At 36.7% G+C, this 21887-nt stretch overlaps 1 protein-coding gene across 1 annotated transcript in view; it reads right to left on the reverse strand.

The window, feature by feature from the left end:
• LHX2 (LIM homeobox 2) overlaps positions 1-1802 on the reverse strand; it is a 22563-nt gene extending 20761 nt beyond the window's left edge. Inside the window, exon 1 of the mRNA XM_009648818.2 lies at positions 1787-1802. The gene's annotated coding sequence lies outside the window, so the exon portion shown is untranslated. The remainder of the gene's footprint in view (positions 1-1786) is intronic.
• Positions 1803-21887: the final 20085 nt, after the last annotated feature.

The following is a 21887-nucleotide window of genomic DNA, read 5'->3' on the forward strand; positions in this document are numbered from 1 at the left end:
CGCCTTGGAGCAACTCAGAGGCTGTCGGGGAAGGTGCCCCCCGCGCGGGAGAAGTAGGGGGTCAAAAGTTTGTTTACACTGCGGGATCCCGATACCCCACACAGCCACTGCTATTGAGTGCACCCAACACCGCTCTCGTGAAAAGTGTTCACCCTTAGGATATAGTAATTGCTGTCATTCAAGTTCGTGACGCCTTCCACTGACCGAGGCCGCTCGCTTCTCGTATTGCTGAGTGGACTCCACAAAAACCAGGCCAGGAAGGTCTCTGAACTTGAGGAGAAGCTTCAGGAAGTCTCCGGAAAAGAGAAAGTACACAGGGACACGCTCCGTGCTGGCTAAATATTTATCCAGAAGGTGGGTAGTAGGGAAGGACTAATTAGTATTAAAGATGTCAAATATCGCACTTGTAATTGCGTTAGAAAAGGTAGCAGAATGGAAAGTAGGTCTGAATGCGAGTCTGAGATCATGAGAGTCGCTGCCTAACCCATGACTGCAAATGGTGACATCACGTAGGGTATACTGTTGGGTGGTGTTTTCGGACATGGTGATTTGCCTCTTACAGCTTTAGTCAGCCTATCTTTGCTAAACTTGGAATTACTCCGGTTCTAGTCCAGCTTTGCTGGGTTTATGTGTTCCTTTCTTCCAATAACCTAGGCTTTTTTTTTTATCATCTTCCTGTCGGGATTGCTCTGAGTAGTTACATGCATTTGCATGTCACAGAGGAGAACAAAGTGTCTCTTGTAGAAATGCACATGGAATAGCAGCAAGTCCCCTGAAGAAACCACGCAGAATGCCAGCTAATTTGGCGTCTGTGGGAACTAGCCAAAGACTGTCCTAAAATCAGACCTTGGAAACAATGGAAGTTCATGTTTTAATTCAGATCAGAATTCGGCAGTGGAATCAGTGGGGCTGTATAGTATTTATCTTGATAAAATAATCTTTCCCTTCCTCCGTTAGGTTGCAAGACATTTCAAGTGCTGTCTGTGACGGGAGGTTTGCCTCCCGGAAGAGATGTGGGGTATTGCTCACTGGGCGCCACGGGCACCATTGTGCAACACCGGTGTGTTGTGTTGTACTTCAGCAATTCGCCGTGTGCGCCCTTATCTGTAGCCACATACTGTACTGCCCTTAGATGTGTTAATAGCAGTTTAATTCCCTATCACGTAACTGATTACATACATTTTGCAGTGAAGAAAGGTCACGGATTTGTACGCTCTGTCTGACATTGCTAATTATCAAAAAGATTTTATATATTTTACGGAATCAAAATACAGTATTTTATGTAACAGTATTGCCTAAGTGGTTGGAACCAATAATACCCATAGCACGTTAAAAAGGTATGGCACGACCTCCGGTTCACAGGCTATCTCTGATTATCTCCTTAATGGATATACAAACACAAGAAGACATCCAACCCTTGCTACCAAAACACAAGGAGAGTAACAGAATGTAAACACAAAGCTGCTAATGTACACACTGACACATGAATGACATTTACATTGTTCAGAATAAAATCCAGGATATTCTTGAATAATGAGCAACAGAAAAATTGCTATAGCAAAATAATCTTTAGAATCAAACGTGGACTCATTTGAAATGAGAGTTTTTTCATTAAAAAAAAAAAAGGTGCAGCTAATAATAAAGTCTTTTAACCTGTATTTTGTTATAGGTGACAGGTGAACAAATCACAGGTCTTGAGTTTCTCTACCCTGCCTCTCTTGGTAACGTCATCTCCAGTACCATCTGCTACCTACCAGACAAACAGACCAACCACATAATGAGGTACCAGCTTCCACCCAGCTACCGTGACTAAATCAGAACAAAAGATTCAACGCCTCCTTCAACAAAGGAACACAAGTCTAAGCTGTCTTTGCTAATTGCTGGGTTTCAGGTTGTCTGTTACAGATTTTAAGTGAGCTACAAACTTCCATCAAATACTTATAGCTGTTGGATAAAGGTACTAAGAATAAAAGATAAATGGAAGCAAAAGGTAAGAGAGAAGAGAAGAAAGCTTAGAGAATAAGTAACTACTTATGGTAATTTAAACGCTGTGGAATAATATAAACATGAAAGACCAGGGGGCAGAGTGATTGATATCTCATATGTTTTCGATGCCCCTACGGTTATTAGGCTGCAATATATGGGAACATACAATAAACTATGAATTAAAATGTAATTGTAGCTTCAGGCATCTTCTTCATTGTCTGCTGTGGTGTTATGTCTTCATGCACCGTGATTGACAAGGTGTAATTAATCATCTTACTCAGTTGTAAATATGGGCACCCTTCACAGTAGGCATCAGGAAGTGTGTACCAGCAAAGGAAGCAATAGTTGACGCTGATATACCATTAAATCAAAATCAGAACGCTTATATGTTCAGAAATGTGTGTTTGGTGTGATGCTGTTATCGTTTATTTCTAAAATACTGTACCAACAGATTTACTTGATTTGCAAGTTAACTACAACATTAACTGGTTTTATTTATTTTGTCTCTTCTTCATTTTTATAGGCAATGATGTTGTTCTCCTAAAATGTGAGACAGTTTGCTTCTTGTCAGCCAGTGGAGCTCAGCTCAGCTCTTCATGTCCCTGAGTTGCCGGAGACAGACTAGCATGCTTCAGCTTCAGCTGCTCTATAGACTGACTTGAAACGATTCAGGGAAATTATTACGCCATTCAGATACCACTTTTTGCACTTCTTATATAGCGAGTTAGACACTTCAGGTAATTTTAAAGTGAAAGAGCATAATGAACCAATCTTATTAGGAAACGCTATTCAGTTTTAAAATCGGACATTTCTTGTCACAAATGCTGTCCCCTAACTGGAAATGAACATATTTTTAAAGATCGTTTTCAGTATTCCAGGGCAAGAAATATTTTATATCTGTTTCTTTTTCTAAATGATTGCTATCCTTATCCAGTTAGTGCAAAAATGGTGCATGAGTCACAGGAAATTTAAGTGGTTTGTCTCAGGAAAATTTGGTGGTATGCATTTTTTTGACGCACACAGAGCTGCTGAATGAATAATTGGCAACCTATTTAATGTCCTTTGCTTTAAAGCTGTCTGGTACATTTGCTGTTTAAAAAAATGTCTTTCAAAGCTGTTAAATATGTAACAAAAAGAGGTTGCTATCACCATTCTGACATGAACAAAGCCATACAGTGAGCTGCCTGAGGTACCTCCAGCATGGTATTAATTACAAACACAATAATAAATGAAAATTTGCAAAGTTCTCAAATTCCATTTCTTTGCAATACCAGCTGATGAATGTTTTATAAAAGTGTGCAGAAAAAGTATCAGTCCAGGAATTAGCTATTAAATATTAGCCAAGCCAAGTGTTTTGGGGAGAGTATGGGATCTGTTGGATCTATAATTTCACCATTTACCCTGATTGGGTAAGATCTCTAGCTGTCTCAGAAGCAAACTGAGCTTAAAACAGTAGCGCACTTTCAAGAAGATGATCGACTAAGAATGTGTTTTATTTTGATTTGAAAAACTGTCAATCATAGATAAAAAAGCCCAAATACAGTACTATATAATGTTAGCTAATTATATTTGTCTGGTAAACCAGGAATATGCAGGAAAGATAAATAATACAGTTTAAAAGGAAAATATTAAGAATATTCAGCCCAGATGTGCTGAAATTGTTTGTCACTGGTACAAGCAATAGATTTCAGATAAATATACAAGCATGTATCTATAGATGTGAGAGAAAAATAAGATGCCCATGATCTTACATATTTCAGTTTATATAGCCACAGCTATTTAAACAATTCCAAAACTGCCTCTACGGGTGTCAAAGAGGGAGGGAAATCTTCAACCACATGATCTTCTCTCCAGAGTCCTGTTAAATCCACTGAACTTAAAACAGAACAAGAAGTGTGAAATATGGGTTTGAACATGTTATGTCAGAAATGTAAAGGTTGGAAGCCTTTTTAGTAACCGATATTAATATTGTATTAAATGTTATGAAAAGGTAGGTGTTGGAGAGAAGGGCTGGGCTCATGTGCAATTTTGTCAAGGTTTTTATCTGTGGTTATGATTCCAGATGTATCTATTCCCTGAGGAGAAAAATGAAGTAAAGTTGGCATGTGACATGTGTTTTAAGGTGTTTGGCACAGTTTCCCAAAGTGATGACAAAATGTTCATTTTTATTGCAGTGAATTGGTAAAGAAAATATGATTCTGAAGGTCAGTAGCTGTATATTTAAGATAGCTTCGGAGTTTTATTTTGGGGAATATAGATTTCTGGTGGTGTGTTTAGATCTGATTGGCTCACTTGAGCATCTACCATAGTAAATAATTTAAATAGAATAATTATTACAAAATACGAAGTGCTAATTACTAGTAATTCAGCAAAATTCATGCACAGAATATGGCAAAGGTTGCAAAAATGTCTCTTCTTGCATTTAGTAACATAGCTGCCTCTTAATTTTTTAAATCTATTTACTACAGACTAATCTTTTTGCTCTACAGTTAGAGCTCAAGTAAGTGTAATAAGATTCTTTGTAGCAACACTTTTTTAGTGTAAATGGACAGATTTTTTTTTTTTAAACAAAGTGGGGGAGGTTGTTTTTTGGTGAAAACTATTTTGTCTAAATGCACGTTACGAGTTCAGATAAGAAAGTTCCTCACAGCTCCCCAGCTCCCCTTCTCTCTTCCCTCCAAACCCCTTCTGTGTGTAATAGTATCAGTAATTCCATGCTGACAGCAGGGCACCCAGGGCTACATTACCAGGCAAACACTCACTCATAAACATTTTACAAGTTCAATATCAACCAATCCTGGAGGTTTGGGAGGCTGCCCTGATTGGGTATATCATGGATTTGGTAAACACAGCTACACAACAAAAATAAGGTTTGTAGAGAAAGAGTCCAATAGCATTGCCTCCTTTGAATAATCAGAGGCTAAGAATATGATTAATTCCATATTTTATAAGTAAACTTCCACAGTTCTGTATCCATCTGCAAATATTCAGAGTGATGTGCTCAATACATTCCTTTCTGTTCTACAACCACATTTCTTTGTGAATTTAACCACATCAGAAAGCACTTCAGATTTCTAACACAAATATTAGATGCATTTAATGTAAGGAAGCTTCCTTTATTGGAGGTGATTGGGAACATTTTGTATTTTATAGGTATATTTAAGAGGTTAGCAGTAGGGGGGAATCGTCTGTGGAAAATCTGTCTACAGCTGAAATTTTTAGATGCAGAAGTGTTGCTGAAATGCCTAATACACTCACATTCTTTTGTTAAGTAGCTTACAGGACTATCCTCTTAGCTACCAGATACTTCTTTTTTTTTTTTTTTTTTTTAAAGTCTAATGATATTTCTCTTTTTTTTTTATTTGTTATTTTCAGGAGTATATACTTGGTTTTATTTTTAGTGTGCAATTAGAAGAAGATTTTAATTCTCAAGGGCTTTACTTTTTTATCTACAATTTTGTTGCTCTTTTCAGTAATCTTACGCAACTTTATTTTATCTTTAGTACATGCATGTGAAGCATACAGCCCCTCATTTGCTAGTAAAATATTGATGATGATTTACAAGTTTTCACAGATTAATTTTCCGTGGGGTAATTTTTCTCCAATATAACATAGCTCCAATTAAAGAAAAGAATGCCAAAGGTTAAGGTGTTTTATAATACAATTTAGAAATTCATTTTATAAGTCCTCGTGTTTGTATTTTGAATTTAGAATCCTATTTATACTTCAGTGTAAGAAAAATAATATGGAGAGTTTGAAAATCAGAAGTCTGGTATTTTCCAGATACTGAAATGTGCCTGCCTAATGAAGGCAGAAGACTTGCTCACTAGATTTATTTTAAAGCAGTGCTTTTAGATATTCATAAATTAAAATGGCAGTTTTGAATGAGATACTTATTACTATTTTATTTGATATTTGCAAGATACCTGACCATTTAATATTTATCCTTTATTTCTCTGAGCTGATCTAATTGCACCTCTCTATTTTGCATTTATTTCTCTTTGCAAACACTACATTATTCACTCTCTCCTGTGCTTATTAAACAGTGCCACCTGCACCAAATGAAACAAAGCTTCTCCATCAATCTATCCCAGCTAAAGAACCCTGACTATATATTATAATTAATTGAAGCTCAATTGAACACTTGAGTCTGAACTAGATACAGTAACCTGAAAAAACATTAAAAAAATTAGGATGTACTTTAAAGAAATCTTTTAAATGAAAATGTTCACTCAAAACTGAGAACCTAACCTTGTACCAAGCACTCTTCATCATCTCTGCACAGTACCTCAAGTAGCAATTAGCAGGTCCTTTAATTAATTAACTATTCCCTGTACATCACAGGGATTTTTGTGGCACTAACGTCATCCTTCATAAGTGAATACCAAATCCAGTCAATATTTTGTCACTATAAACCCTTATCTGGACTACCTGAATGCCCACCGCATGTCTCTGAAAAATGATTTCAAAACACAGAAAGCAGGTATGGAAACCAGACGCAAACTTTACAGTCCTAGCCTTGGTAATTAGGATAGACAAAGCTAGAAATGGAGAAGTAGATGCTGGGAATCTTATATGTAAATATTTGCAATAAGAAGGAATCAGATAAGATATAAATTGAGATAGTAATGATAAAATCTTATAGTTAAGTGAAATTATTTCATAAAAAAAAGCTGACTTTATTTTCAACTTTCAAAGTGCTATAGACTTTGCTCACTCTGCTGCTTATCTTTAACACTGTCCGCTCTCAGACAAGAACAGATTAATTAAGTGGCAGGTCAGACACAATAAGGTGAAAGGGCATTTCCAACCAATCAGTGACATTTTGCCAATTTTATACTTTGCAAACTTTTAATATAAGTGTAAGTGTGGCTGATTATTTTCAATGTAATTCTCATTTGGAAAAATTGTAAGTAATTTTAAGGGAATTAACATCTGAAAATGAGACGCAAAATACATATCGCTGATTTTAAGATTTACAAAAGATGCAGTATGTAAATTTGTTTATATAAATATGTATAAGATATATGTATGAGGCTATGTGTGTGTGTGAATGAACATATGTGTGTGTATCCATCTAGCTATTTGTAGATTCAGACACAGACATATGTTATCATTTCTTAGAGGCAAATATCTTCAGAAATAATTCTTTGTGTTCAGTAGTTTTCTTTAATGTGTAGTAAGTTTATCTTAAGAGATTTCTGTGTTCAGGAAAGATCTTGTGAATTTATGTAATGTACAGCATAATGAAATCAAATAAAGTATGCCTCATGATTTTGCAAGAATTATACATTAGCACTGTCTTTCAACTTGTGTAATATTTTGAATTATGGAACAAACTTTATAATTTTAAAATAATAAACAATATGATGAACTTGTAGAAATAGACACTGTAGAAATCTCAAGAAACAAGAAAGAATTATTATTCAAGTAATTTGGGACTTTTGCCAAGTGACATTATAATAAAAAAACCCCATTTAATTGGAACTACTCATGAGGAGTAATACTTATTCAATTACCTAAAGATAGTAACTGCACCTCAGTAAGATCTTCTATTTTGTAAGAGTAACAGAAATTTCCATTTTCACCTCATGGATTCTCTTACATCACTATTATTGCAACTTCAGTTAAAAAAAATTTGGCATGAGCAAAATGTAAGGTAAATGTAAAGGTCAGCAGATAAGCTATGATTGTATCTCTGGTTTTGCTGTTTAAATCTGCTCTTATCAATAATTCACTATGCATGTTCTACAAAGACTCTGTACATTTTTTAATTAACACTTACAATTTCACAAAGAAAATTAAACCCCCAGAAATATTAATCTCTGTACTTTATGTCATAATTTACTACACATTTTTTCCAATAGCTTTGGCAAATGCATGCTCTATTTTGATACATCAATCTCAAACAAAGGTGGACTCTGATGCAATTTTTCACTGCTCATTTCCCTGAATCTTTTGGGATATAAAGAATTGTGAACAAATACTTAACAGTCTGATCAATAACCATTGACCGTTTTGAGCCCCTCGTACCCTAACAAGCACAGCTTGATCATGTATATTTGATCATTGTAAAATTTCAAAGCACCTTGATACAGCAGAGCAAGTCTTTCTATGGTATCTTTTTGTTGTTTCATAAAGTACATATTTCCCATGATTTAGCTTTACCATTAATGGAAACTTATTGCACATATATTTGATGAAGCTCAAGATCATGAATTTGAGCCTTATATATCCACAGTATTTCACATCAATGGCAAATATAAAACACTATCCTAACATTTTAGGAGAGGAAACTCTGGATGTGCCTATGGATTCAATGGACCCCAGAGTGCAAATCTAAAAAGCCCTATCGTTATAAATCTTGCATTCCTGTTAAGCGCTGGCATGCACATTACACTGAGGTGTGTTAAGTTTATTTTAGTGGAAAAAATTGTAGTAAAAACCTTTCCCTTGATATCCTGTTAAATGTATGTTCACATATGTATAAAATAAAAAATACGCAAGTTCACAGCTGTGTTAGCCCTCAGCCTTATTAATATCATCTGAAGAGACAAAGATCTAAGTGAAAAATATTTACAGTGAAAAATGTCTTTGCAGAACTTTATTATTGTTTGTAATTCCACATCCAATGGTTTTCATACAGGAATTTCAGATTGTCATTAAAATATAACATTGATGCTACATTTGTATAACTGCCTTTTCTGCTTATAATCATAATGTTTATTCTAACTTTCTGGGCTTATTATTTTAGACAGATATCAGTTTAATTAGCTTAAGCTGTCATACTCTAATAAATACAGACGGGTTGCCTGGTTCGGGAGGAGGAAGGTGGCTGCAGATTTCAGAAGCAGAGACAGTTAATGCTTTGTACATTATCATGTAAACAGCAAAAGGACAAAAATAATTACCCGATAAACTTTCAATTTCTGACTCTCCCCTATATGCTTTCTGACCAATTTTTCTATAGAAAATCCATTCAAATCAGGCAAGTCCTCTAAATATTTGCAGCATCTGCTGGTTCAGACACCTTCCTTTATGCAGAGTACCATTTTCATATGATAATACATGTAATATGATATAGAATGACAGAATGCATGACAGTTGCCCATAATACATAGAAAGTCACTCAAAGGACAGAAGCGACATTTGGATAATTAGCATCCATTGGGCAGTCAATCATGCGAATAGAAAAAACTGAACAAAACCCACAATGGAGTTAGAAAACAAAAGGGACCCTAGCCAGTCTCAGGATTAACTGCTCTAAAGCGATCTAAATGCTTTTGTATCTAAAGAACTGAGGCTCCCAGGGCTGCCCTGTTCCCCTCTAGATACCCAGGGAACTAATTGTGACGATCAAAGTTAAAGCATTCTCTCTTCTTTATAGACTGCTAAATACACAGAAAAATTATTTCTCCATTCATGTTCATTAAACTTTTTTAAAGTTAAAAAACTGATGCCATGTCCTTTTGCCAAGTGAAATGAGCTAGAGTATTGAGATTGTCCTGCTTTTATGGGAACACAACAGCCCATTTAATTTAAAGTCTGCCTTTGTTTGATTAATATTATTTTGCTGTTGTCCAGCCTGCTATCTCTTTCTTTTTGGATAACGAAGGCAATTGTCATTAAAAACTCTTGTGTGAGAAAAACCTGTAAATGGCTAGGAATAATACTGATAATAACAAAGCCCATTAACAAAATTAAGCAGGAAAGGTCTCACAATTTCTTAGTAACTGTCACTTTATAAAAGAAATAAAATATTTTTTCACTCAATATATGCAGCTCAGAGTATTTCCTTTCCCCAGATTAGCTGGAGGATGAGGGCAGCCTCCTTTAAAGCTCCATCTAACAGAAGAGAGAGAGAAAGAGAAGAGATACAGAGAGAGCCCCAGGATGTGGAAAGTCATGAAAATACCTACCCTGGAGACAGTATTCCCATAGGATCCTTTTCATACAAATTCCAACTTGCCTAATGCCCTTAATGAATGAAATAAAGAGAGAATTCAGAAAGGCCCATGCTGATGGCTCCTGCTGGAGAGTGTGTGGTTTAAGGCATAGCTGCAGCAGTTCTGGGAGGGAATCGGCTCCGGTCCCCATCAGCCAAGCAGAGAGGAATCACTGGGGCGAAATCTTCCCCTTCACGCATTTGCAATTGACTTGAAATAACATCACGACACCTTTGGATAATTGACGCCTTCTTACCTTTTGTTGTCCTTTGTAATTAATATTTGTAGATCTAGAGGTTTCTCCCAGCCACAGATAACAGGAAGGTGGAAGGGGTGGGGAGAGAGAGAGTGCGTGTGTGTGTGTGTGTGCGTGCGTGAGTGTGTGCGAGAGAGAGACGGAGAGCGGAAAAGAGAGGAGAGAGAGAGGCTTTGGTTGTGTGTCTCTGTTTGGGGAATGGTGTGTTGGTGTATTTGTGTGGATGTGTATTTGGGGCTTTGCAAACCTCTGGAGTTCTAAAGGCAAGATAGAAAGTGAAAAGTATGATGAGCTGGATCTCCCTTGTCAGTCGTTACAGAGTTTCAGCAGCAGTGACCTTCAACCCTTTTGCTCTCTGTCAGCCTCAACTTGAGCCCCCTTGCCCAGCTGCTGTGCCAGCGTCAAAATGCAGAGAAGGAAAAAGGGACAGCAGAGGTAAGGAGGCAGAGAGAGATTGAGATCAGAAGGGCTTTTCGCCCAGTCAAATGGGCCTCTGGTGACAAATCAATCACGGCCTGTTCAAACCAATGATGCTGCCAGTCTCCGGCTCGCCAACCCCTCCACAACCTCCCCCAGCTCTTCTGGCTCTCCTACATGACACTCAGCTGATGACTGGGGCTCCAGTCAGAGCAGGGCTGCTTTTTACAGGTTGATTTGGTCATTAGCATCATTTCTTCTCTATCTCCCTCTTGCTCTGTCTTTACCTACCATCTCTTTCTTTATTAAATATTGAAAACTAATATCAGAAGTGGGATTGTGATGCACAGAAACGCTTGTAAAAAGGTTCGTATACTGCCTTGTTAAAAGTGCCCAGATTTATTTATTTATTTGATTTTATACACTTAGGAAGAGCTACTTGTTTTAATGCAATTAGTAGATCTGATCAATATAATCAAGGACAAAGAAAGTAGGCCTTAGAAGCTCCTCACTCCCCCTCCTCCCTCCCTTTATTTATTTTACAGTAGTAAAACTGGCTTCAGTAATTTTTTTCCACTACACCCATAGGGCAGGAATTATTTTCAATTATCTTTTCTTGCAGACATTTGTTAAAATATGATTGTTGAGTCCCTTTTAAAGCCATCCTTAGCTGCAGATCCTTAGCTGCAACAAATTTGCACTGCCACTAAAATTCTTGTATTTCAAGGACCGTATAGTGATAAAGTCCTAACTAAGGTAGAAAAACAAACAAAAATTGCTACTCAATCATAATAAACAGTTCTTTCAATAATGGCTTTCATCTTAATATCTGAAAAATGTTTTAAAACAATTAAAGAGAGAAACAGTCATGTAAGAGGAGCACTTAAAAGTTTAGGAAGAACAAAGTAGTCTCTTGCAGGTTTTGTGATCTCAAGGATTGCATTCTCTGTTCCTTCCTCTCTTCTTTCCTTGTGACACCCCGCCCCCCCCTCCCCCCAATCTCTAATACAAAGGGGGGGAAAAAAGTCAAAATAAGGTCGTAACAGAGCATATATTGCTCTTAGTCCTCTCTAACCTTAATCCCTGGAATAAAATCCTCCTACAGACAAAAAAATGAATATTGCACAATAAGAAAAAGGGAGAAGAGCCTCTTTGCCCTCTCTCATCTTTAGCGCCAACCTCTTAGTTTAGAGATCTCCTGCATGTGTAATCAAGGACGTAAGTGTACATTTTTATTAAAAAATTTACATGTTGGCCAGCCTAGAGCAACTGGCCACTCTGACATAGTGCGGTGGGAAGGAATGATGATGGAGATGTGTAGAATGGAGCCGAGCTCTTCCAGGCTCTGTAAAGAGAGCTTGGGCAAGACACAGCAGCATCAAAAATACAGCACAATATACTAAAAAATGTCTCCCCTATCTCCTTTCTAATATGACTGAACTCTGCGAAACTGAAGTGCATTGCAGATAGCAGTGTGGGGTGTTGAACAGCCTGTAGCTGGAGAGTGCTTCGGTCTTTATCTTCAAAGCTGTCCTGTCAAATACAAGGTCTTTTAAACATCAGAGGGATAAAGTTTCTGATTCTGAAGGGTTCGTTTTCCTCTTGGTTTTCCTCAATCAGAAGTTAAGCCCATACGACCCCCACAGTAAGCTGGCTCCAGGATTGCTGCCCTGCTACTTGCCCCATGATTTGGGGATGCTTGTATAGAGCGATCTTGATTTGCTCACTGTTTGTTGAGTTCAGTTTTCTTCATGTTGGTTCTTTCTTCCATCTTATGTGTCTTGAGGCTTTTGCTGTGTGGCAGTGAATTGAATCTTATGAACTTAAAGGAAAATTGTGGCTGGGGCTTAGAGAATATTCATCTGTTGCAGACAATGCTGAAGTCTGAACATGTGAGAATTGAACTAATGAGTTTTTTCCTCATTTCAGTCCCTCAGTCTTTTTTTTAGCCGTACCTTAGGTGCAGTGTTTCCTGACAAAATAATCCTAGTTCCTAAAAAAATTTAAATGTGCACCTTCATTTCATGGGTTGTACTTCCTTCCACCAATGTTATACAAGAAATTAAGATGATTTACAAAATAATGTGCCTTTCTGTCATCTTATTGTCAATAAATAAGTACTACACCTAAATCTAGTTGATTTCTAAAGTGAAAATTCATTACATTTCTGGAAACTTGAACTATCGGCTCCATGCATTTTAATTAGATTGTCTGTTTTTTCATTTATTACTAATACAGTCCTCTTAACTATGATTTATTTGTTAAACAAAGTGCCATAATCCGTCACTTATTCATCTTAATTTCAGCAAAATTAAAGTAGTCGCTGTTATATTACACCTAATTGCACTTGCAATGAAAAGAACGGAGATGTTAATCAAAATAAATTGAAGATAAACAATAAAATCATTAAATCTTTGCTGCAGTAAGTGTAACTAATCAGTTTTGACTTGAAGCGACCGAACACAAATAATGAATCTGTCAGTGAAGACGCGCTCATTAAATACAGCCTAGTCCGCTAGGGTCCTGCAGGCAGCCTGTAACACACATCCCTGTGCAACCCTCCAGTGCCTCCCTGCTATTAGGGGAAAGCGAGGAAGAAAGAGGAAATTCTATACCATTTTCAGGACCAAATCTATCTATATATTGCAGTTTGATTAAACGAAGATGCAAATGCCACAGGTATACAGTAACTCCTGTAAACACCATGCCAGGAACAGTGAAAGACTATTTGTTTTATTCAGCAACCAGCAAGTCAGAGATTAGAAAAAGGTGAGAAAGGAAAAAAAAAACCCCAGAAATTCAGATATATGAAGCACTCGCTTTTAAAAGTTATTTGAAGTATTAGTTTCATAGCAGATCAATGAAGTTGGTATTGTGTTAAACAGTATATGCTAAACGATATGCTTTGCACTAGTAGAAGATACTGATTATAGACCTCTGCTATACCTATAGAGTGGGGACAACGCTCGGATTAGTAATAGAAGCTGTTCATATACTCATCGTCTTTCCACCATTTACCACTCCGACCTTACTAGCTTATTACAAGGGACAAAATGGATCTCCAGTTGTTACCAAATATGTTGTTATGCTGGCAAAGAGTCCTGTATCTCAGCAGCCTGGTGAGCAGAGCTAGAGCAATCAACACATTCAACTTCAGCTTTTAAATTGTTTACTTAATTATTTCAGTTTGGAGTGTTTGTGAGTAGTCATTGGTGAGCATGAATTTACATGGCAAGGAGCAATTTTTCTTAAAATAGCTTTGAGAGCTACCTTTCTCTCTGATATGAAACAGCAGCTAAGCGCAGATATAAAATACAAGCAGTGGACCCAATTCTGTGGTCCTTAGTTAGGTTTAGTTAGACTGAACTACGTCATTATTTTCTTGAATAGTGTTACCAGTTTCTAAACTGAAGTTAATGTTTTGTATTTTTGTTTCCCCCCCTGTGTTATATCAATCATTTTACTTATTTGCAAACCTCATTGTCCTTTATCTTAACCATTTACTAAACAATATAATTCAGCTTAAACTGTTGATCAGCACAAAGGATGTCTGCCTTGCTCTAAGAATCATAACTTAACCAGTCAACATTTTACAATGCTAATGCTTTCTACTGTATTTTAAACAGTGGGCAGTCCAAATGATACAGTGATAGTTTAGCAGTTAATATGCTCTAGCTCAAGCATGTCCAAGAATTACACATATTTTTTAGTTTACTTTTTATTATCTGTCGATAAGAAACAGGCAAGATAACCCAGTGTCCTCTGAGCAGGCTAATTCCAGCTCAGTTTTCTTCTTTCTTTCTCTTTCTCTGTGTATAGTTCGTATTTGGGTCATATCAAAAGAAAATGGTCATGGGACAACAAGGTTTCACAGCCTGAATTCAGGATTGGATGATTACTAACCAAGTTTTTTCCTCTCTCTTTTTCTCATGCTAGTGTGATTTGATTTCTGTTAATAATTAACCTTTTTTTTTTTTGTTTTTTAATAAAAAATCTAGCTGATGGACCATATATTTAGTTTCTGTTCTGCATCTTTCCAGCATTTATAATGCTTAACTTGGGACTCAACATTTCTCAAGGCACTCATTTGGAATTATTTATATGGACTTTGCTAGTTCAGTGGCAGGTGGGTAATTCTAGAAATTACATATTACCTGTTTTTTACTGATAGAACTATAAGCACTTAACAGGAAGTAGTAAATATTACTATTCCTAATTTATAGAAAAGGTAATAAAAATACAGACTGAAAAGTGGCTAGCAGGATAGGAACCAGGTAATGATAAAAAATTAACAAAAGGATGGGCCCGATCCTTCATTACTTAGTAAAAAAGTCCTACTGACTTCAGTCAAAATGCACCTTGGATGAAAATGATACAGGGCTCCAGAGCTGTACAGTGGCTTTCAGCAGGTCTCTAAAAAAAATTCACCAATACAAGTGGCACTAATTGGACCCCATGTTGGGAGACTTCGCAGAGGAGCTTGCGATTGAATGGGCCTTGGAAACTGAACTCCCTCTCCTATCTAGAAATGGCTCCTTGAGGTCACAGTTAAAGCACACCAGGGGGTCAATGTAGAAGAAGGTTGCTTTTTCTTTACTTGTGCTTTACCTTTTCTGTAGCTAGAATACTTCGATATTCAGGCTCCTCAATGTATCACTTTCTGCTTGCTCGATACTTTAACTACCCTTTGGGCTTTTTTAGTTTGAGGGGGTTTTTTGGTTTTTTTTTTTTTTTTTAATGTAAGGTGTTTTGGACTTTGTTCACGCAAAATATGTTTTCAAAACAGAAGCACTGATCATACGTGGTTATGAACCTGAATGCAGTATGAACAGTGATTAAGAAAAGAGTGCGGACAGCCTGCAGAAGAGGAAAGATTGAAGGAATTCTCTTTAGCCCCATTCTGAACAACAGTTGATGGTTAGGGATCTATGAAGACATTTCAAGAAGACAAGGTGAGATTTCAGTTTGAATAGGAGGAGACAGGTTTGGAATAACTAAGTGGATCTGACAGTTGGCAACATAGAGATGATAGCTGAATCTGTGTTTGACAATGAGATTACACCAAAATAAGATTTGGTTGGAAGGGGGACAAGGCAGCAAAAATATAGCTCTGCTAAATACCTTCAGAAAGTTGGAGATGTGATGTCAGGATGAAGGATAAGTGAAGAAATTATTAGAGATGCAATAGAAGAATCATGAAAGGACAGGGTCAGGGAAATTGAGAAGGACAAGATGTCAAAAACTAGAATTCAGTCAACAATTCTGAACGATGAAATGTAAAAGAGGATGAAATTGGAATAGGAGTTCTCAGCTTTAGCAGAGAAGTCTATACTGTATAGAGATCAGACTGACTCGTAGGTATTCAGCCCCTCCCACAGAAGGACACACTTCCTTGGTTTTATTCATGTGTGCATGCACACCAACTTGATGGCTAACCAGGGATTTAATGTAGCAGCACAACAGCTATTACTTAAACTCTGACAGAAGGTAGCAAGGGAAGTAAAATAGAAGAGATTCTTTAGAAACAGAAACACATCCAACTGTATCAGAATGTAATTTTGAGCATAACAATGTAACAGATTATAATCTTGGCAAAGGAATTGAATTAATTTGAATGCCAGGACCTCTCAGTTACGGAAAATTAATTATGCAAACTTGATCAACATGTGCTTTCCAAAGAAAAACTGCGGGTTCCCTTTGACCAAGTGTTTTTTGGAATTGGGTACATTTTATTTCAATAAACTACTGGATTTACTACTGTTTTTTCCATTTTTTACTTTTTAACATGATTCATAAGTTATTAAAATTTTATTTAGCAGAGGTAAATATTCAATCTAATTTCACCTTGCACAAAGAACTAAAATTTAAACTAGGAATGTCAGCAAGTTTCAAAACTGCAAAACAGCAAGTGATCCCCTCAGATGAAATGCAAATATCCTAAAGTCCTTTAGGAGCTTTATAGACTATCATGAAGTATGTAACATGGAACACAACGGTGGGAAAATTCTTGTCTTTACTGGTCACCTTATACCATCCTTAGGTTTCTTTCCAACAGTTTTTGTTTATCTTGTAGATCACCAAGTTAATGCAAAACCATCAATCTCTTAAAGGTTCACTTTACGAACCACATACATAATTTTGCCAGTTACTTTGCCGATTCTGTAAAACATTTCACTCTAGAAGGGCAACATTTGACTAATGTGTAACGTGGAATTTTCTTAATTGTGAAAAACAGCGTCTTCTATAGAAACACAGGAAAACAGAAAATGCCACTCTGTATCAGTAGTCCCTCTAATCCAGTGGCCTGCCCCCAGAAACAGAAATGATGAGTCCTATCAGAATCACCAGAATGTTCCCCAGGGAAAGTGCTTAACTCCAGGTCGTTGGGACGTGGCTCATTTCTCTTCACATGTGCAGTAGTTAGCATCCTAAAATTAGACCAAGTCATCTAAACTCTCAATCCAATGGAGAGAAAAAGGCACTTCCAGGGAGGGATTAATCCCATGCATTTTAGGGTAGGATCACAGGCTGTGTGTTGTCTGTTTCTTTCTACTACTAACAGAACGTCCAGTCAGCTAGCCTAGACTGCTGTGGCTCTTTACTACTGCAACACCTAAAGTCAGGTGAGATTAATCCTATACACTACTAGCATACACATCCCTTAAATTGTTCACGACAAGTAATATAATCAGATATATTCTAATTATGAAAACAAATGTCTAGTTATTTTAAAATTTTTTATAAACTTTTGGAGCTCATGATACCTGTGGCAGAGAATTCATGCGCTACTTAGAAGTTTTACTAAAAAAGAACTGGAAACAATTCTCCCATTACGTGCTTCCATTTGGACTGGGCAACCCACTGCTTTTGCATTAGGAAGAGAAGTAGTTGGCCTGTAGTGTCTGTTTCTGCATTAGGTTACACACCATACCTACTTGCATAAGTTTTCTCTGTGAATGAATCTGAACCTTACATATCTCTCAACTGGAGTTATGTGTTTAATAGCTTGATTAATTGTGTCTCTGGAATATCTGTGAGAATGTTTCTAGCCGTTGCATCTTTTTTTTTAGACTGGAAGAGTGAGAACTGAGTCCAATATCAGAGAAGAAACTGGGCATTTAAAAAATCATCACATTTAATGTAATCTTTGTAGCTACTTTTAAATTTAATACCGTTTGGCTGACCACTGCAGACTCAGGGAAAGTATTCTTTTCTTGGACATAGGCTCAGATCTTTTGCCTGAATTTCTATACTGAAGTTCTTGTGGTATACAACTCCTTGTTCATAAAACTTATTTTTTGCTCTACTACTTCCTTACTGTGAGACAGTTTTTAGTTGAAAAAAGAGTAAATTTTAAAACATTTAGATAGCTTTGTAGCTATGGTGGAAGCCACTATCCTGGGGGGCTGGAAGAGCATGTTCTTTCAGAAGGATAGGTTTCTTAATTTTGATCATATCATCCTAACTTTATTTTAACTGTTTCTTATTACTGACATACATGGATCTCTGTGTTGACATTTCTGGAACTACCCTTCATACCTTTTAGAGGATAAGTACTCCCTACTTCAGTATACATACTGATTTTAATCAGATTGCATATTCTTGTTGGTAGTTCAGAAATTTCTTTCTTAAATCCCCTTAGAATTTATTGATTTACTCTCCAGTCCTAGGAGACTGCTTTTATTTAATTTGTGAATTTGTTCTAGCACATCTTTTAATTCCTGTGTTTGACAAAACCTCCTCTATATTACATAACAGCAGGAAACTTGGTATATCTATTTTCCCAAAATTCTATGCAGAAATGCTAATGCAAAAAAAGACATTTACCTTCATTTCAGTGTCTCTGTATTCTCATTAGCTTTCTTACTCTTCTACCAAATAGCCCACTGGACTTACAAAATCTCTTGCAGGCTTGCTGCTTCTTAATACTTGAAAAAATCTTGTTTTCATGTCAGGCTATCTGCTCCTCAAATCCTCTGTCATCCTTCTAATCTCCACTGTGTATCTTAGCCACTTTATCCCTATTGACTTCACAAGTTAAATTCTACCTTCAGAAAAATACATGTTTGACTATACTAACTTCTTGAATCTTCCTGTAGCCCTATTGCTCATTTTTGCTTGTCAGCTTCCTTTTTTTGTTTAGGATTATGCATGCCTTCTGTTACACTGTTATGGTTGCTCAAGTAGCCTCCATGCTGAGTCTAAGGATTTTAATTTCCTCACTTTTGACTTTAGGGTCTTTTTAACTAGCTTCCTCATTTTTTGTACAATCTCTCCCCTGAGGATGTTGAAGTTAATTATATTGTGGTCACTATTACTTAGTGGTTCAACTTTATTTACTTTATAAACTAACTCCTGTGTATTACTTGAGAGGCCTTTCTTGACTTAATTCTTTATAGCTCTAAGATTAAAACAACTAACATATGTATCAAAACATTTTTTTAACATCCTAGCGAAACTAACTGGAAAGCCTAGAAGGCGGCACATACTTACAGGGGAATTAATAACAGGGACCAAGAGCATTACTCTAACACTGGTGAAATGTCACCTTAACCATAAGACTAGAACAAATCAAATCAATTAATGACGGCTCCACTTAGAGGCAGAAGTATAGGAGCATACTGATATCCCCACCATATAATTTTAAATAATATCACAAAAGAATCAGAACTAGAAGCAAAAGAGCATTTCCAGCAGGACATTATCCCCATTTTAGAGAAAGAGAACATATTTGCTGGCTTGCAATACTGTCTGCTGCAGTGTACTATTTGAAGTTCCTCCATTAAATACGGAAGAGGTTGGTATTTCCTAGCTCATGGTATTACCTCATTACATTTTGATGCTGTATAGTTGCAGTAATTACATAAATAAAATTGACTTTTTATGAAGTATAAAATGAGTAGCAATGTTTAGAGAAGTGCACTTTGGTTTGTGTTTTGGTTTTGGCTTTTTTTTCCCAATATGGAATGGAATCATTAGCATCAGAGAACTAATAGAAGTAACATCTAGAAATAAACTAGCACTCTTATTTTCCTTAAATAATACCCACAGTTTGGGAAGAAAGCTCTCCTGTACTGTGAACCTGCAGTCTGTCAAGAATAATGCTACATGTTTTAAAAAAATAAGTAAACAGACACTAATCAATGACAATAAGCAGACAATCCCCAGATTAGCCAGGAACCCCTAAATTCTTTATAAAATGAGCAGGCTTCTTCCCCAAACAGGTTTTGGACACAAGGCACATCTTATTTGAACTTCTCAGGCAAAAGGGGAGTACAAACAAGAATGGACAGATCTGGAACTTACTTACCCTTGTGTCAATCAGGGGTAACATTACTGATGTCTTCTGAACATCAGTGCAGGAAAATCAGTAAAAGAAATTTGTGGGCTATCAACTCCGTTTTATATATGCAAGTTCAGAACAGCTACTGGCTGTCTAGCACTAGCTGTTGCCAGAAAGGTAAGTTAGAATGTCATGCTTCAGCAACCATATGGAATTACACTAATATAAAATGAGTATAAATTACATAAGACTCAGGCCCATACTATTTAATCACTGTTACGCTGTTGAAGATTGTAGTAATTTGAATATTTCATCAATTTTCCCCATAGCAATGTGAATTAAATCTTGAATTTAACATTATGCGGTTACATTTTGATATAAACACATGCTTTCCCATTTTTTAAACAACCAGCTTATCTCACAGAAGTGCTATTTAATGTTTTCTTAACAACAATTTAAAAATAATAGTTTATGACAACATGTTGTCTGATGACATCTTAATAAGTAGTGGGCCATCAATAGTTATCATGTTACCCCATACTATGGCAGAAAGGATAAATAGAATCCCCCTTAGAAGGGCAGTGAAGCTGACACTCCTAGTGGTCTTTTAGTTTATGGTGATTGTAGTGATTATATGTGAAGCCTGGCTCAAAGCATGTTTTATTTTTATATAAAAAAGTTGTAATAATTCATATTGAAAACTCACAATGGACAAACCTGAAAAAAAATTAGGATCCCATCAACTCTGTGAGACAGGAAAAACTGAGGAAAATCATAGAGCTTACACCAATACCAAGATTTTATTATTTTTATTTGTAGAATGAGTGCAACAAAATATAAAAACATGTTTTAAATAATAAACATTACCAAGTTAGAAGCACTATATTTTATAAATTCCTTCGTTGCCTTGTTAGTTTGTTCATTCGTTCACTCCTTCCTCCCTTCCTTCCCTCCTCCTTTTTTTATCTCTTTCTTTTTCCTTCTCTTTCTTTCATGCTGAGTTCACCAGCGTAAGCTGGGCAGTCTACTGTACAAGAGTTTAGTATCATATGAAGTAAGTACTTCTCTCTGCTCCAACAACTTACGTCTTGCTGTTCTGGATTTCTCCTAAGTATCCTTGTTCTTCCAGGCTCATTAGTAACTTAGAGGGAATTGAATGTAGCAGTCTGATTTACATCAGTGATCTTATTCCTTTCAGCACAGGAGGGTTATCTTTTCTGTGACAAAGGCTATCGCAGATATGAATAACTATTTTCATACTGGGCTTTTTTTTTGTCTAGCTGGAATCACACCATCATAGATTTTGCCTCATAAATCTGACTTCGCTTTATAGAGCAATAATGGTACAGTCAGCACTCTGCCATCACAGCAAGGTGAATAGAGAAGAGTAACTTAGGTCAGTTGCTTCTTTATTATTGGCAGATGAAATAGTGTCTTCAACAGCTTCAGAGCAAGAACCAGCTAGGCAGTGTGTTTTCACTACGAAGGCAGTGCCATTCTGAGAAGCCATAGCAAGAGTTCTTTTGCTAGATGCAAGGAGGGATACATAACCCACAGAGTAAAGCAAACCACTAAGTAGGTAACCTACTGTTATTTTAAAGCTGCTTGGGTGAAAATTTGGAGATTGAAATACGTATAAGACATTATCAGGTAACAAAAATACAGGAGTTCTGTCAACTCTGGAAGACTGCAGGAAGAGGAGGATAAAGCCAATTTCATCCAGCTGGAACTGTATTCAAAAAGTCAGGACCAATGCTGCAGAACCTCAGATGTCCCTTGAAAAAAACAGGCATCTTTTTCAGAAGATTTGATTGTTTCTACTGTTTGACAGGGTATAATGCGTTATCTTTGTAGAAGTGCGTATTTGATATGGGCATTTTACAAATACCTGTTAGTCCTTGAGAAAGAGCGACTTGAAAAGGGTTTCTACACCCAGAGGCACGGTTCCACACACCCGCTGTGCAGCTCCGCTAGCGGCAGGGGAGGGGGGGCACGCGGG

The sequence above is a fragment of the Egretta garzetta genome, unplaced genomic scaffold (assembly GCF_000687185.1).
Source record: "Egretta garzetta isolate BGI_Z169 unplaced genomic scaffold, ASM68718v1 scaffold211, whole genome shotgun sequence".
Classification (NCBI taxonomy): domain Eukaryota; kingdom Metazoa; phylum Chordata; class Aves; order Pelecaniformes; family Ardeidae; genus Egretta; species Egretta garzetta.